We start from the raw sequence: 17,579 nt of genomic DNA, 5'->3' as shown, positions 1-17,579 counted from the left end.
CTGGGGCCCAAGGAGTCGGCTGTGGCGGCGGCCCGCCCCTTCTCCTCTCCCGTCCCCAACAATGACGCCTTATCTCTCCTGCGGGTCCAGGCCTTCTCCTGGTTTCCCTCTGCCGCTGGGCTTTCCACTCCCCGGGCTTTCCACTCCCCGGCCCTTGGTGCGCCGCTCCCCACCCCCTTAGGCTGTCTCCACACCCCCAGCCCCAGCCCGCTCCCAGGGTCGGACCTCCGGAGCCTGAGTCTCAGCACCCAGCCCCCACCCAAGCGTCTCAAGCTGTGGCGTCTGGGCCAGTGGTTCAGATGATCTGTGCTTCTCTCACTCGGCCTTTCGGTTCTCAGGCCTGCTGCTGCGATTTCCTCTGTCTCGGAGGTCCCTCCGATTCTGCTGATCTTTCCGTTGGTTTGGTGACTTCCCAAGGTGTGGGTTCCCTTTCTCCTTGAGAGCTCCCTCTCGGGAATGCTAGTCCTGTCATGGTCCCTTTTCTCTCTCTCTCTTTTCCTTTGTTCTGTCCAGTTATGTCAAGAGTTTCTTGCCCTTTTTGGAAGCAGAACTTCTTCTGCCAGCATTCGCAGTTGATGTCCTGTGCAAGTCACTTTACATGTAGATGGGTTTTTTGATGTGTTTGTGGGAGAGGGTGAGTGCTTCCTCTTATTCTTCCACCATCTTGCCTCCTCCCATCCTATGTCTCTATCTATTTATTGATCGTCCAATCTATCAATCTGTCTACCATTTTCTCTCTATTAATTTATTTGATGTCGGTGGCCCGGTGGGAAAAATCAACTCTGCTTGTGGACAGCCAGTAAAACACTGGACTGTGGAGGTGTTTGTTGTTGGAGATTGAATTTACACTGGTGTCTATGGAAAGAGCAGAAGGATTTTATACAACAGGTGGAGTGATAGATCCGTCTTCCCATTTCCTATCTGAATTGAAAGGTACTTATTTACAAGGAGGAAAATTCTTGAGGCATGGAATGCCCAGTGGACCAAGAGATGCTGGGGGAATTGGCAAGCCAAAGAGGGGAGAGCGGGGATTTTGTCCGTTTCAGAAAATAAACAAGGGCCTCAAAGATTTTGGAAAACCCACATTCTTGCAAGGAAAGGAGAGCAGAGCTGAAGTATGTGTGCAGTGGGGAAAGGTGCAAAAGGGTACGTATGTGTGGAATGTGGAAAGGTGTGGAATCGACAGAGCCCAGCAGGGTATGTCTGGCATATGGCAGGGTGTGAACCAGAGAGTCGGCATTCCTTGGCCCGTCGGGAAGACCGCTGTGGCACCATCCAAAGGGCCTGGGGGCCGCTGAGCTGGCCTTTCATTGCAGAGGCCCCTGGTTTCCTCTATTTGTTTCCAGGTCTACACATCGGAAGGGATGTTTAATGAGTATGGTTCGGTCGCTGAATTACACAGGAAGTGGTGTCGGTGGTGTCCTTGACTTAGATAAGTCCTCTGAATCCAGCGACACGTGCTGCTGGGCAGCTGTTTTACAAACATGTGGGCAGGCTCTCGGCTTTCCTGATGAGAACCTGTGTTTCCAGTGAAGGGGAAGAGCCACAGCCCAGATGTTTTCCACAAATCGGGGCAGATTGTCCGCAGTATTTACAAGACCCCTGCCTCCGGGGAGAGCAGAGGTGGTCAGATGTCTCCCTGCTGTCCAGCTGGTGCTCGCACCATGATTTCTCCAGCACGCCCTGCACATCCAGCGCAGCGCTGACATCTGCATCTGCATCGCACAAATGCCTGTGCCTCCCTGAGTGTGCAGCCTGGATAGACATAGAAATACCCTTCTAGAGACATGTGCAGAGATTGGCTTGGCATTTGCCATCAGTTATTTTGCCCATATGAAAGAGAGTCGATTCATAATAACACTGTTTCTCCATAACCATAGTATTTCCCCTCTGGGCTGGAAATTGAGGCTGTTCCGTCCAACAGAGCTGCCCCCACTGATGTCAAAATAATTTTATTTGCACTATGGAAAAATATTTTGACAGGCTTGCACAGTGGACCTGGAGGGCCTGAGGAATGTTAGGGTCCAAGAAAGGAAAGCTGACTATGACGGTTTCCAAAAAAAAAAAAAAAAAAAAAAAATCAGGGGCCAAAAGAACTTGAAAAACCCACAGTCCTAAAAGAAAGTTCTAGCAGAGCATGGGAAGGTTTGGAAAGGGGAAACGTGTGGAACGATGTGAGAACACCTGTTTGGAATGTGGAAATGTGTGAATCCTGCAGAGCAGAGCACAGTAGGTCTGGAATATGGCAAGGGCGGAACTAGAGAGTCAGTCTACTTGTCTCACCGTGAAGACCATAGTGGCTGCATTCAAAAGGCCTGGGAAACTCAGAGCTGGCCTGTCATTTTAAAGGGCTTTTATGGTCCTCGCATTGCTTCCAGGGCCTCAAATTTGAAGGGAATTTTAAATGACCATGAGTTCTCAGCTTTTGCTCAAAGTCTTGTCATGGTGTCCTTGGTCTTGATAAGCCTTTGGTTTCCAGTGACCGCACAGCTGTGCAGCTCTTTGAAAAACATGTGGGCGGGCTCTCCACCTTGTGGATGAGAGCCCTGTGTTTCTGGGGCTGTGGAAGATCCAGCAGCCCCTCTGATTTCCATAAATCGGGGTGGAGCCTCCTCAGCATTTGCAAGACCCCTGTCTCCAGGGAGCGCACAGTAGGCCAGCAGTCTCCCTGCCATTCGGATGCTTCTCCCACCACGGATTTCTCCAGCACATCCAGCGGTATGTTGACCTCCGCCTCTGGGCTGGGGGTTGCATCACCCAAATGCCTGGATGTCTCCATGTGTGTGCAGCCTGGACAGACAAAGAAATGCCCTTCAAGATGGCATGTTCTGAGATTGGCTCGGCCTTTTGCCAGCCGTCATTCTGCCTGAAGAAAGAGACTCGCCTCAGTAACACTCTCTCCCCTTGACCCCAGTATTGCCTCTCTGGGCTGGAAATTGATGTTGTCTCGTCCAAGGGTTGCCAGGCACGTATCGAGTCACCTGACCAGAAGTCCTAACAGGATTTCTCAGAGAATATACGACCTGTTTTTGCTGGCCAACCTTTCTGTCCTACTTAAATTGTTTTCATGATTTCAGTTGACACAACTTGGGATTTAGAATAGGAACGGCTGTCGAATTGTCTCTTCCCCTGGCTTCAGCACAACAAATATCTATATATACCTGTGGGTTTATTTGCTTCTTTCCTTTTTTTGGATTTTTTTCCATTATTGGTTATTTCTGGAGAACTTTGAAAACACCTCTTCTTGTGCATACATCGCATTCCTGTGAACTATTTTCCACAGGCGAGGCCTTTCTGAACGAGAGAACTCTGAGCAAGCCGTGCATTTTGTACAACCCTGGGCAGTTAAGGAATCTTGATTCGAGTACTGAGGGAAATTGTGGAACTTATTTCTGTCTTTCAAGGTCTTCCTTCCCCCTTTGTCTTCCTCACTCATAACCCCTGCTCCCTTTCTCCCTCTCTAGAACTTAAGCTTTTCTTAACCAGTCCCTCATTTCCCTGGGCCTGGAGGCTCTGGACAATTCCTTTTTTAAAAAAATAAATTTCCAGTTGTTGGATTCTCAGAGCCACATTGCTAGTAGATGAGAAAGCTGGAATTCAAAACCAGGTAGTCTCTTTCTTTACTCTTTTTTTTTTTAATCTTAAAATTTTATTAAATTCGTAATAAAAGGTTGAAACTCAGAGCTAGATCACTTAACCCTTTATCTTTTTAGCTCCTCCCAGCTCAAAATGCTTGCATCTCTTAATAGACAGCATTCTCTTAGATCTGAAGCTGGGCTTAGGGCATTCAAGCCTCAGCGCAAACTTCTTTGTCGTTTTAGCCTTTTTCCGGAAAATCGGCTTAGTCTGCCCACCACAGCCATTCTGCTTCCTGTCATCACGCCGCTTTCCCGGGGCGTACAGAGAATCCCTGCCCTCTGGTACTGTGTCACTTTGCGGGGTTGGTGCTTGCCCCGCTTCTTAGAGAAAGTCTGGCAGGTATTAGAAACATGCACCGTATTGGCGCGAGCGCTGTCGACACGGAAAGGGCGGTTTCTTTCTTGAGCCTGGAATCTGAGTCGGTGTGGTGTATTTACTAACAGATTGACATGCATGGGCATGAGGCATAGAACTGAGGATGGGAGAGCGGTTCCGTCCCCTTGGTCCAAACACCAGTCCGAGCCTCCCCGTGGAGCGGCTGGGGAACCAGGTCACAGCAGTTCCACATCTTCACACTTCCTTCGTGTACACTTTGCGTCCTCATGACAACAGATCTTGTAGGAAACCCATTTTCCCAAAGATCCCAAAGTAGGGCATGCAGAGTGGCAGCACTCCCCAGCCTGGCGCACACACCCGTGAGTATGTGCATTCGCACACACACATCTATTCTCTATGTGGTAGATGCTGTAATTAGCTCTTTACAAACTTCCAAAGGACAGACACCTCTCATTGTCAGCTCTTTCCTTCCCTCACCGGTTTTCCCAGTTCTTTTTTTTTCTTTTTGCTATTTCTTGGGCCGCTCCAGCGGCATATGGAAGTTCCCAGGCTAGGGGTTGAATCGGAGCTGTAGCTGCCGGCCTACACCAGAGCCACAGCAACTCGGGATCTGAGCCGCATCTGCAACCCACACCACAGCTCACGGCAACGCCGGATCGTTAACCCACTGAGCAAGGGCAGGCACCGAACCCGTAACCTCATGGTTCCTAGTCGGATTTCTTAACCACTGCGCCACGACGGGAACTCCACCGGTTTTACCAGTTCTTGCTTGTTTCCTCCAGTAATACTTACGTACCCGTTTCAGAAACAGTTGCTCTGTAGCAGACCACCTCCAGCTCAGAGGAGCCAAACAACAACCATCTTATTATTTCTTACGGTTTCTGTGAGTCAGGCTCAGGGACTCTCCTGCCAGTGACATCAGACAGTGACTGCAGCTGTAACAGCAGATTCAGCAGAGAGCAGGTGTATGAATCCGCTGGGGCTGGAGGCGCCCCCTCTTCCCTCTTCAGGTAGTCTCAAGGCAGAGGCCGCCACAGAGGAAGTGCTCAGTCACTGGTAGCTGTTCAGTTTATTAGCTGCATGGAAGCCCCCCACCTCCGCAGCAGATCATGGGGGAATGTTTCCCAGGTTGCGAACATTTGTTCTTATCATTATTGCTTAGCATTCATATAAGTTAATGCTCTTAAATCATCTGACAATAGTTTATTTGTAACTTAAATGCCACTCCTGACAGAAGGTAGGTACTATAGTAAAGCAGGAATAAGGAGAGCATAATTAAAAGAGTATATTAAGGAGATAAGTAATTTGAGTGACTGAGACTATGACTCTGAACACTGACCTAAAACTGGGGGCTGATGGTGGAGGGATTTTCTTCCAGCCTACCTGGTCACCTGACCCTCCTCACCTGTTGTGCATGTACTATCCCTCCAGAGAAGGCCTGGAATTGCTTTGTTTCCACTTTTCCACTCAAGGACTTTACAGTATTCAACTAGTGTTTTTAAATCTTTACAAGGTGTTACATTGCTATTTCCAAGTGCTGTTGGAGTTCCCATTGTGGCTCAGTGTTAATGAGCCTGACTAGTACTTGGCTTGGATCCCTGGCCTTGCTCAGTGGGTTAAGGATCCAGCGTTGCTGTGAGCTTCGGGGTAGGTCACAGATGTGGCTTGGATCTGGTGTTGATGTGGCTGTGGTTTAGGTTGGCATCTGTAGCTCCAATATGACCCTTTGCCTGGGAATGTCCATATGCCGTGGGTGTGGCCCTAAAAAAAGTTATAAATGCTATTGATTGAATGTTTGTGTTCCCTCCAAAATGCATGTTGAGGCGTTAATCCCCGGTGTGATGGTGTTGGAGATAGGGCCTTTGGGAGGTAACCAGGTTCAGATGAGGTCATGACGTGGGGTTCTCAGAGTGGGATTGGTGCCCCAACAAGAAGAGACCAGAGAGCTCCTAGCCTCCCCCTATGAGAATACAGCAAGCAGGCAACCATCTGAAAATCAGGAAGAGAGACCTGTCCAGATACCCAATATGCCAGTACCTTGATTGTGACCTTCCCAGCCTCTAGAACCATGAAAAATAAATGTCTGTTGCTTAAGCCATCTAGTCTATGGAATTTTAACTACTCAAATTGACTAGGGCAATAAGGTAATCAAATATTTAGATTTAGAAACATTTTCCCATAGAAAACTTGATTTAAAAATAATTCACTTCTGGAGTTCTCTAGTGGTTAACAAATCCGACTAGGAACCATAAGGTTGCGGGTTCGCTCCCTGGCCTTGCTCAGTGGATTAAGGATCTAGTGTTGCCGTGAGCTGTGGTGTAGGTCGCATACACAGCTCGGATCCTGCGTTGCTGTGGCTGTGGCATAGGCCAGTGTCTACAGCTCCAATTAGACCCCTAGCCTGGGAACCTCCATATGCCGTGAGTGCAGCCATAGAAAAGACAAAAAATAATAATAACAATAATTCACTTCTTACCTAAATTTGTAAGGTAGTTGAAATAGCAAATTTTTTTGTTTTTCCTTTTCCATACACCTGCAGCATATGGAGGTTCCCAGGCTAGGGGTCACATCGGAGCTATAGCTGCCGGCCTACACCCCAGCCACAGCAATGCCAGATCGAAGCCACGTCTGAAAACTACAACACAGCTCACAGCTGTGCCACAGGTGTGGCCCTAAAAAAAAAAAAAAGAAAAGAAAGAAATGACTTGGAGATTATTAGAGGGAAAATACTTGAAAACCCATGTCCAGAGCAGCTGACAATTGTGCCATCCTTTCTGCCTCATTTGGTGCCCTAGAGTGACGAGAGTGGGGAATTAGGCCCAGGGTGGCCTCAAAGTTAACCTGCCTCATGGTTAACTCCTGTCTAGTGGCTGAATGGGAGAGTTTTGCAGGCTGGGGCATGGCTCAATAAAATGATTATTAGTGGTGCAGGCAAAAAGTGAAGCCAGAGTTCCAGCCGCATCAGGGTTACTCCTTTGGCAACTGGCATGAGCAGTAGCACAGCTGTTACTCTCTTTCTGGCTATAGCCTGTGAAATGAGTGGGAATGAACATAACCTTTTTTCTGTGAGTGAAACCTCTGGACACCTAGCTGAACTTGTGCTTTTCCTAGCAAAACCACAGCTCTGGCTGAAAACCAAGATGGAGACCCACTAGAGCTGTCCAGTGAGGGCACAGCTTACTCTGGGGCAGCAAGAACATCATTGGGGCCACAGGTCTTTTTACGAGAAATTGCAGCTGATTAAGAACTGTTGGGAGGAGTTCCCGTCGTGCCTCGGTGAGTTAAGAACCCAACACAGTCACTGAGGATGTGGGCTTGATCCCTGGCCTTGCTCACTGGGTTAAGGATATGGTGTTGCTGCAGGCTGCACTGGAGGTTGAAGGTGCAGCTTGGATCCCGAGTTGCTGTGGCTGTGGCATAGGCCTGCAGCTGCAGCTCTGATTAGACCCCTAGCCTGGGAACTTCCATATTTTCCAGGTGCAGCCATAAAAAGAAAGAAAAAAAAAAGAACTACTGGGAAAAAGTAGAGTCTGAACTGAGAACCATCTGTACCACTGTCCTGAGATTGTTGGCTAAGTACATGATAGCCAATGCAACTAATCCAGAAAGTACTTTTTTTTTTTTTTTTTTTTGTCTTTTTAAGGATACTTCTGTGGCATATGGAGGTTCCCAGGCAACGCAGGATCCGAGCCTCGTCTGCGACCTACACCACAGCTCACGGCAACGCCGGATCCTTAACCCACCAAGCCAGGCCAGGGATGGAACCCGAAACCTCATGGTTCCTAGTCAGATTCGTTTCCACTGCACCATGACAGGAACTCTCAGAAAGTACTCTTTTATCTGAAGATGGCGATGACTTCCTGTACCTCTCTTGCCTAAGGTGGTGATCAAAAATAAATTGTAAATAATTCTTGGGGAGCTTCCCAAAAGGCATTGGATAAAAACATGAAAGAGGTGCAACCTCCACATCCAATCCACCGTGGGCTAGCTCTTAGTTGTTTTTTTTTTTTTTTGTCTTTTGTCTTGTTGTTGTTGCTATTTCTTGGGCCGTTCCCGCGGCATATGGAGGTTCCCAGGCTAGGGGTCGAATCGGAGCTGTAGCCACCGGCCTACGCCAGAGCCACAGCAACGCAGGATCCGAGCCGCGTCTGCAACCTACACCACAGCTCACGGCAACGCTGGATCCTTAACCCACTGAGCAAGGGCAGGGACCGAACCCGCAACCTCATGGTTCCTAGTCAGATTTGTTAACCACTGCGCCATGATGGGAGCTCCTTAGTTTTTTTATACTTTCCTGTGAGAGCCTAATTAGCCCAGAACATGCCCATACACTGGCTAAAACCACTTTTGATGAGGCCATCATAGAGTTCGATGCGCTGAATGAAAACTCATACAAAAACGACGTCCTTATCAGGCAGCCGCTTAGAGACAGCCTGACTCTGTGGACGTCGTACCGTGCAGGAGGAGAACGTGAGGTGTGGAAGGGGTAGAAACTCACTGTGTACAGGGTGTCATCCTCTTTTCCTTCAAGAAGAATTTTTACACATCACCATTCCCCAGCGCACTTGGGTTCTCAAAGCAAAGAAACCCACTCCGTGAACGGAGTAGAGTAAGTGCTTTACTTACATCGATCAATCTCATAACCGTCTCTTCTTCGGTGTAAATGATACGTGTTACCTGTTACATGTAATAAAAGGGACCTCTTTAAACTAGGGTGGGGGGAGTGGGATGTAAGCCAGGTCCACCACCCTGGAAGGACTCCTGGAAGGAGAAGTAAGATTATAGCGAAGCACTGAGTCAGACAGTCCCCCTGCTGGTCAACAGGTGGCGGTAGAGCAGCTTGGATGACAACTGGAACGGAGGGCGGAAGTCATTGCTCAGGATCCAGGCAGTGTTTGGGTGAATGTGTAGGGAGAGAGTGTGACCAGTTGTTTATATTTGAATGTGTCTTATCTCTTTTTTTTTTTTGTCTTTTGTTTAGGGCCGCACCTGCAGCATATGGAGGTTCCCAGGCTGGGGGTCCAATCGGAGCTATAGCTGCTGGTCACCACCACAGCCACAGCCCTGCAGGATCCTTAACCCACTGAGCAAGGCCAGGGATCAAACTTGTGTCCCCGTGGATACTAGTCAGGTTCATTAACCACTGAGCCATGATCAGAATTCCTGTATCATATCTCTTTAAAATGCTCATTGCTTGAAACAAGGAAGGCTTCCAGGCACAACTGAAAGTTGTACTGAACATTCCTGGGCCTCGGCTTCCTCCTTATAACATGGATATAAAAGTTAGGCCTACTTCATAGCATTAGTCGTGTAAACATAACCACGCAGATTACAGGGTAAATGCTGGATAAATGTCAGTCATTAGGACTCTGCACTCTGCATGAGGCACAGGTAATAGCAGCAGGTGTTAGTGGATACATAATTGGACAAGATGCTCACACGCCAGATATTTGTAACTCGGAGACTACCTAACGTTAAAATAGCCATAGTACAGGCTGGTAGAGGCGTTATCTTCACATTGGTAATGAAAACTCTTTACTTTAAAAAGTATACAGCCTCAGAAGTTCATTGAAATTGTACCTCTCCGAGTATCATTTAGAATTTATGTATACTTCATTGAATGTTTCCAGAGAGGTATATAAATAATACTAAGCTGGGAAAGCTTATTTTGATTTATTCCCTAGGCAGGAATTGTCAGTTCCTACCCTGGTCAGCTCTTCCCAGACACAGATGGGTTGCATTATGATCTCATGTCTATCGTTACCTACAAGGCCACTTCTAGAAAGAGGCTGGAATTAGTCTTGCTGTTCCAAGTTCGATATTCAGAGGACCAAAGGGAACTCAGGAGTACTTGCTCAGAACATCAGGTTGCATTTTTCCTTCTTAACTTTGTGGTTTCAAATGCTAGGGGAGACTTCTCTCCAGCTTCCTGGTTTACATGTAATTTTTTTCTGAGAACAAAGTTTAGTCCTCCACCCCAGCTAGTACCTTGACAACCTGCTTATCCATTTCTCCCCTCTTATTTCAATATTCGAACTATGCCACTGCCCCTCAGATGTGGATGAGATTCTGCCTCAACCCCCTGCAACAATAATAGATCGCTCTGGGACAGCTATCCAGCCCCTCTGACAAGCACTGCTATAGTCAGGAAGGCAGTGATAATGTCACATCAGTTCTTTGATGTTGATCCTAGCCCAGATTAACCCTGCATGTCCCACCCCACTTTAGACTGTTACTGGGACTGCTGACCAGGCCAACAAAATCTGGCCCAGCTGCTGACTTATCCTTCCCTTGCCCGTTTCCACCTTCCTTTCTTTCCCTCCTTCAGAAAGCCTCATTCAGGCCTGACAAAAAGGGAAGATTGCATGGAATAAGAGAAAGGCTGATGTTATAAAGAGGAGGAGTGGAATTCCATTGTGGCTGAGCAGGAATGAATCTGACTAGCATCCCTGGGGATGCAGGTTCAATCCCTGGCCTTGCTCAGTGGGTTGAGGATCTGGCGTTGCCATGAGCTGTGGTGTCGGCTCGCAGCTGCAGCTCCAATTCAACCTCTAGCCTGGGAATTTCCATATGCTGCAAGTACAACCCTAAAAAGAAAAAAAAAAATTAACTTTGAAGTGTTGTGAGGATGAAATACTATGCAGAAAAAATGTTTGGAGTTCCCTTCATGGCTCTGCAGTTAATGAACCAGACTAGGATCTATGAGGATATGGGTTCGATCTCTGGCCTTGTTCAGTGGGTTAAGGATCTGGTGTTGACATGAGCTGTGGTGTAGGTCACAGATGCGGCTTAGATCCTGAATTGCTGTGGCTGTGGCTGGCAGCTGCAGCTCTAATTCGACCCCTAGCCTGGGAACTGGGAACTTCCATATACCTTGGGTGTGGCCCTAAAAAGGAAAACAAAAAAAACTGGAACAGAAATCAATTTTATTTCTATATACCAGAAACAAACAGAAAATGAAATAAAAGAGGGTAATGTTTATTTAAAAAAAAAAAAAAAAAAAAAAGAGTTCCCTTTGTGGCTCAATGCCCCTCCTGGGCATCTATCCAGAAAAAACCATGACTCAAAAAGATACATGTACTCCAGTGTTCACTGCAGCACTATGTACAATAGCCAAGACATGGAAACAACCTAAATGTCCATCGACGGAGGAGTGGATAAAGAAGATGTGGTACATATACACAAAGGAATATTACTCAGCCCCATTAAAAGGAGAGAAATAATGGCACTTTTAGCAACATGGATGGACCTAGAAATTATCTTGCTACATGAAGTCAGTCAGACTATGAGACACCAACATCAAATGCTATCGCTAAAAAACAAAACAAAACAAAAAGAACAACAACAACAAAAAGACTAAAGAACCCCCCCACAAATGCTATCACTTACATGTGGAATCTAAAAAAAGAATACAATGAACTTCTTTGCAGAACAGATGCTGACTGTCAGACTTTGAAAAACTTATGGTTTCCAAAGGAGACAGCTTTGGGGGGTGGGAGGATGCACTGGGGATTTGGGATGTAATGCTATAAAATTGGGTTTTGATGATTGCTGTACACTTATAAATGTAATAAAATTCATCAATAAAAAGAAAATGCTGAATATCAAAATAAACTTATCTTTACATTCTAACACATAAAAAAAGTACCAGGCATGGAGTTTGGACTTAATCAGTGTTTTCTTACTTCATAAATAAAGTTCATCTACAAGGAGACCTTAGAAAACCAAGAACAGAGATAATGAAAATAATTTGTTCAGTATAAAAAGAAGCCGCAACTCATATTTTTACAGGAGTGTGCTGCATGCACCCTAGCCAGAAATGTTCTAAAAAGTGCTTTTAAAATTCTAGCTATAAAATTGGCACAGAGGCTAGTTACAGAGGAAGAAACGGAAACAATTCCAGTATCTATTGCAGCTTCCACTTCACCAAAATCAGAGAATTTGAAAAATTCTCTATTTACCTCCCTGATAATTTTATTTCTCAGAAGACTAAGGAAGCAATTAGGGGAAGTTATACTCTGGACTTGACTTTCACTAATAAGGAAAAACTGGTTAATAAAGCACATAAAATCTCCAAGAATATCAAGAAAAAGAGGTAATGCCATATTAGAGTCGGAACTGGGAGTAGAGTTTGAATTTGTTAGTATTCTTTTAGTTATAAGTGGCAGGAATCTAATTTAAATGGACTCAGACCTAGCTGGATCCACGTTTTCAAATAAAGTCATCAGGAATCATTGTTTCTCTGTTATCATTTGCTTTCCTGCGTGCTGGCTTCACACTCAAGACATGGTCACCTCTCATAGGGGTAGGACGACCTCTGTAGCTCTGAGTTTATGTTCTACAAGGCTAGAAACCTCATTAAAAAGAGAGCTTATCTTTCGCAGTGGTTTCCAGATAGTCTTGGTTGGAGAGTCATTAGATAGGCTTGTGTCACGGGCCCACCCCAAACCAATTGTGTGACCTGCGTGGGCGATGGAAGGAGGTGCCTTCCAGGAACATTCTAGGGCTGAAGCTGAGCAGGTAAACTCAGCACTAGTGGAATGAGAGGAGTAGTCCCACGGAGGAAAGTTAATGTTCCACTGGAGAATGGAAGATGCGAGGGATTCACTCATTCAGTAAATATTTATTGGGTGCTTAATATGTGTATGCATTTTTTTTTTTTTTTTTTTTTTTTTGTCTTTTGTCTTTATAGGGCCGCACCCACGGCACATGGAGGTTCCCAGGCTAGGGGTCTAACCAGAGCTGCAGGTGTCGGCCTACACCACAGCTCACAGCAACACCAGATCCTTAACCCACTGGGTGGGGCCAGGGATGGAACCCGCAATCTCAAGGTTCCTAATCAGATTTGTGTCCGCTGCGCCACGACGGGAACTCCGCTTTAGATTCCGGGTGTGCATTCCAGGTGGGTGAGGAGAAACGATGAGCAGCTACATTCATAAACTGTGTATTTCGGGTGGTTGTGCTACGAAGGAGAATACCAGGGAAGGGGGTAGAGGTTGCTGGGAAGAAAGGGTGCTGCTGTTTTACGCAGGGTTATCTAAGGCCTTACTGAGAAGGGGGTGTTTGAGGCAAAGCAGGTGAGGGCATGCTGTCTGGGATCTCGAGGGAGAGGGGGGTGCGTGTGTGGGTTCGTACTTTGTCCAGTGAGCCGGGGCTAGTGGATGAGGTCAAAGATGGTAAAACGTCTTACGGGCTTGACTGATTTTTCTCTGAGTCGAGAAGCCACTTGAGTGGGGTACTGGCGTGATCTGCTTGACATTTTAAAATGTAGCGCAAAGGGAGAAAGCAGGAGATTAGGTAGGAGATGAGTGCAATCCAGATGAGAGAGATTAATGGTTCAGATCAGAATGATAGCGGTGGACCGAGTTAAAAGAGGTCAGATTCTGGAATACTATGAAAGCAGTGACCTGGGGCAAGGGGGAAATGAGAGGAAGTATCAAAGGATATCTCTGAGGGTTTTGACAATAGGGATTGCAAGACTGGGGTTGCCATTAACTGCGACGGAGAAAACCGTGGGAGCAACAGGTCGGTAGGAGAACAGGCGGTCCATTGTAGATATATTAAATTTGAGATCCGTAGGATGATTCAAAGTGGAGACTTTGAGAGGCAGTTGAATATATGACTGTGGGAGTCAAGTGAGAGCCCCTGGCTGCAGAGTTATTAGTATACAGTTGGTATTTAGCACCATGAGACTGGATGAGATGACTGAGGGGGAGAGAGTATGGAAGATAAAAGTTCCAAGAATGAGGCTCTTGGGCGCTCAGATGTCAGGGTAATGGTGGGGGATCTGCAAAGAGACTGGAGGCTGAGAAGCAGCAGCCCATCCAGAGAAGAGGCAAAATCTGAGAGAATAAGATAGCCTGGAAACGAAGGGAATGAACTGCTTCAAGGAGAAAGAAAACACTGTCAATGGAGGGAGGTCAAGTGACAATAAGGGCTGACCTTATGTAACTGCACAGAGGCCTTGACGTGAGCAGTTTAAAGGGTGTAAAGGTGAAACAAAACCAAAAACCCTTTTGGAGTCTGTTCAAGAGAAAAGAGAAGAAAGCATGTGGAGACTACAAATATTAAAATCACCAGCAGTTTATTTCTATGTGTGTTGTAATAAGAAGCAGAGAAATAGGGCGGTATCTGGAAGAGAGAAGGTTTTTTTTTCAAATGGAAGATATTTATGTGCTGAGAGAGGGATGATGTAGGAGAGTGAAGGCAGAATTGATGGAGCAATATTCTTGAGAAGACTTGCAAAAACAACAGATGTCCACTACAAAAACATATGGGAGATTTTAGAAAAACAGATTTCAAAAGACCAGAGTAAAGATAACTATGTTTTTATGACCAAAGTCATATAAAATGGACAACAGATTAAGAAGAATGAGAGAGCCTGAAGGGTAGAATTCTGATGGAGTGGAGGATTCCGGCTTGAACCTACACTTGGGCCACACTGGCCTTCAGCCATCCCGACACGTGTAGGGTCAGAGCATGCGTTCCTCACTGCATGAGGGGAAAAGGCGTCTCCTTGGAAAGAATTCCTTCTAAAGCAAGAAAAAGTAGGGCTCTTAAGTTTGGACCAATAAGTGGCCAGATGGGAGGGAAAATTAGCACAGCAGGATGTCTGTGGCTCAGATTTAGCCTCTGGTCCAGCCTCTCTAAACCCTACAGAGTCCTACAGAGAGGGAGGGGGTACGAGAAATGAGTGCCCTGTTTCAAGAAATTGTGTGAGGTACCGGGATCACAAACAGTCCTATTCTGCTGCTCATCTGTTGCTGCTGACACAGGAAGGAGAAAATTCTCGATCCCACGGTGGTGCCGCATGGCCTCCATGCATTAAGTGCTCTGAAAGTGCCCTGCCCTCAACTTCAGTACTCGGTGCATCTGCAGTAGAGACCAGCCCTGATGGTTGCGATGACACCAGAGGCCTCGTGATTCCGAAGTAGTGGGAACAAATTTTAAGGGTGGGAGAGATTTTGGTAGTTTGTAGCTTCAGAAGACAATTCCCTTAGCGTGGATATCACCTACAGTAGTGGCAGTGGTGGGGCACTATCCAGTAACTTCATGAGAAGCAGAGGTTTTGGCAGCAGGTATCACTGAAGGGGGCCAGGGTGGGAGAGATGGCAGACACAGGTGGTAACAGATGTGACTTGTTTGTGACCACATGTATCATATGCCACCTGTGAGCTTCCTGGGGACAACTGGATGAGACCTTGAGGGTAGTTAGAAGTCCCACAATAGATGGTTGGGCTGCAAATAAGGAAAAAAATACTGCTTATTCCTGTTACTATGGTTTCGTTTTACCCATAGGTTGGTGTGGCTAGGGAAACAGGTTATAAGAAATTACAGTCGCATATAGAGCTGGTGAGGAAGAAAACATTTGCAAAACACATGGGGCTGAAGGGGGTGTGTTCTCTTTAGGTGCTGATGGTGGAGTGAGGTAAGCACGACCCTTACACATACGAAGAAAAAAGCTCGGGAAGGAGAAAGCACAGAACCAGCTAAGTTGGGGATAACAAAACAATTCCCTCCCCCCAAAAAAAACAAACCCTTAAAACAACAGCAACATTAAGTTTGGAGCAAGAAAATGATGTAATGCTGACAGATGGCAGAGGAAGCAAAACTACCTAACTGTTGCTTTACTTTTTTTTGCTTTTTTCCTTAAATAAAGGCAGCGGTCCTCAAAGGGGGAGGTAGAAAACATAACTAAACAGGAATTGATTGGACAGTATGACTACGAGTGAGCCTCTTTATCTCTTCTTTTCTCCATTTTCTGGAAATTTCAGAATGAGTTTTTTTTTGCTTAGATTCTTAATATTCTCTTTAAAAGCAAGGACTTAAAATTAGACACACATAAAAGACTTAGTAAAGTTCAAATCAAATGGCCTTAGATAATGCCAGGCCCACAATTCCAGATGCATTATCTCTGGTACCGAGAACACGGATGATAGACCAAGAGCTGGTGGTCTTGACAGCATGTGGGGAACAAGCAGAGGTGCCAGTAGATTATATCCAGTGATTTGTGGTTTACACATCAAAGGTATGTGCCGAGTATCACCTACTACTACCTGCTACATGTCAGGCATTGTTCTGCACCAGCAGTTGGCAAACTATGGCCTGCAGGCTGCTTTCAGCTCACTGCTTATTTTTGTGCTAAGAATGGTAAATGAAATGGCTTCAAAAAATCAAATGAAGATTTTTATCATGTGACATTTATATAAAAATCAAACTTCAGGAGTTCCCGTTGTGGCTCAGTGGTTAACAAATCCGACTAGGAACCATGAGGTTGCAGGTTCGATCCCTGGCCTTGCTCAGTGGGTTAAGGATCTGGTGTTGCTGTGAGCTGTGGTGTAGGTCTCAGAGGCAGCTTGGGTCCCGAGTTGCTGTGGCTCTGACGTAGGCCGGCAGCTACAGCTCCAATTCACCCCCTAGCCTGGGAACCTCCATATGCCGTGGGAGCAGCCCAAGAAATGCCTAAAAGACAAAAAAAAAAAAAAAAAAAAATCAAACTTCAGTGTCCATAAATAAATTTTATTATAACACAGCCTCACCCCTTTGTTCATATATTGTCTCTGGTTACTTTTGTGCAACAGTGGCAGAGTTGAGTAGTTGTGACAGGATTATGGCCTACATAGCCTAAGATATTTACTATTTAGTCTTTTACAAAAAAAAAACCCACCAATTCCTAGGCTAGATATACACATGACGTTACCCTAATTTATGGCATCTATGAACTTTTGCTTGTATTTCATTACTCTCCAGGTGGGCTGGATACTATTATCTCCATGATAAAATGGAAGCTTAGAGAATTTAAGTGACCTTTGCAACTCCCATGGAACTTATGTTGGGCTTTTGTTCACAAAGCTCATACTTTTTATATTACACCATACAGCTGGAAAATTAGAAAGGCCAGATGTTTCACTTTTTTTTTTTTTTTAGTGGAGGAACGCGTACTCTAGAAATTGTATTCAAGTGAGTTTCATTTTTCATTTCAGAAAATAAATTACTAAATGGCTATGAAATGTAAGAAAAAATAATCACCTGTAAACCAACTATAAGGAAAAAAATTAAAATCGTTGAAAAATAAATAAAATAATCGCAAAAAAAATTTTAGATAATATGTATTATGATATAAGAGAAATACAATTACAAAGAAGGGCTCTTATTTTTGCATAGTTCCTTTCATTTTTGCAAAGGACATTTACATGTACTATTTTCCTTGAGACCATAGTTCTGTCAATTTGTCAAGGCAGGGGTCCTAAGCCCTGTTTTGCACTTGAAGCTCAGAAAAGTTAAATGGCTTGTCTAAAGTCATAAAACTGATCAGTGACAAAGCCAGGACTGGAACCATGTCTTCTGACTTCCAGTTCAATGTTCAGGACATAATAAAATAGCTAACGCTTATTGTGACCTTAGTTTGTGCCAGGAATTTTTCTACATGCTTTACCCATATTAACTTATTTGAGTTTCACGATGACACTGTGAAATTCGTTCTATTATTATTATTCCCATTTTACTGATGAGGAAACTGGGCAGAGTGATCGCGTCAGTTGCTTAAGAACACAGCTTACAGTAGGTAGTAGAGCCAAGATCTAAACTAGGCTATCTGGGTTTAG

At 45.4% G+C, this 17,579-nt stretch overlaps 1 protein-coding gene and 1 pseudogene across 17 annotated transcripts in view; one reads left to right on the top strand and one right to left on the bottom strand.

The window, feature by feature from the left end:
- The window catches only part of LOC146403622 (uncharacterized), a 145,227-nt gene that overhangs the window by 31,045 nt on the left and 96,603 nt on the right, over window positions 1-17,579 (top strand). The window contains exon 6 of one of the 17 annotated variants that reach the window (XR_014804637.1): window positions 10,304-11,311. The exons of the other annotated variants lie outside the window; for them this stretch is intronic. The gene's annotated coding sequence lies outside the window, so the exon portion shown is untranslated. Of the gene's footprint in view, window positions 1-10,303; window positions 11,312-17,579 lie in introns of those variants that run through there. 17 annotated transcript variants of the gene reach the window in all.
- LOC110260600 (large ribosomal subunit protein eL42-like) lies at window positions 3,685-14,787 on the bottom strand (annotated as a pseudogene).

The sequence above is a fragment of the Sus scrofa genome, chromosome 5 (assembly GCF_054392235.1).
Source record: "Sus scrofa isolate SSC_HxYL_T2T_F1_AM1 chromosome 5, Sscrofa_HxYL_maternal_Yorkshire_Landrace_v2.0, whole genome shotgun sequence".
NCBI lineage: Eukaryota > Metazoa > Chordata > Mammalia > Artiodactyla > Suidae > Sus > Sus scrofa.
Note: the sequence above shows the minus strand (reverse complement) of the source record. Positions and strands in the feature narration are given on the sequence as shown.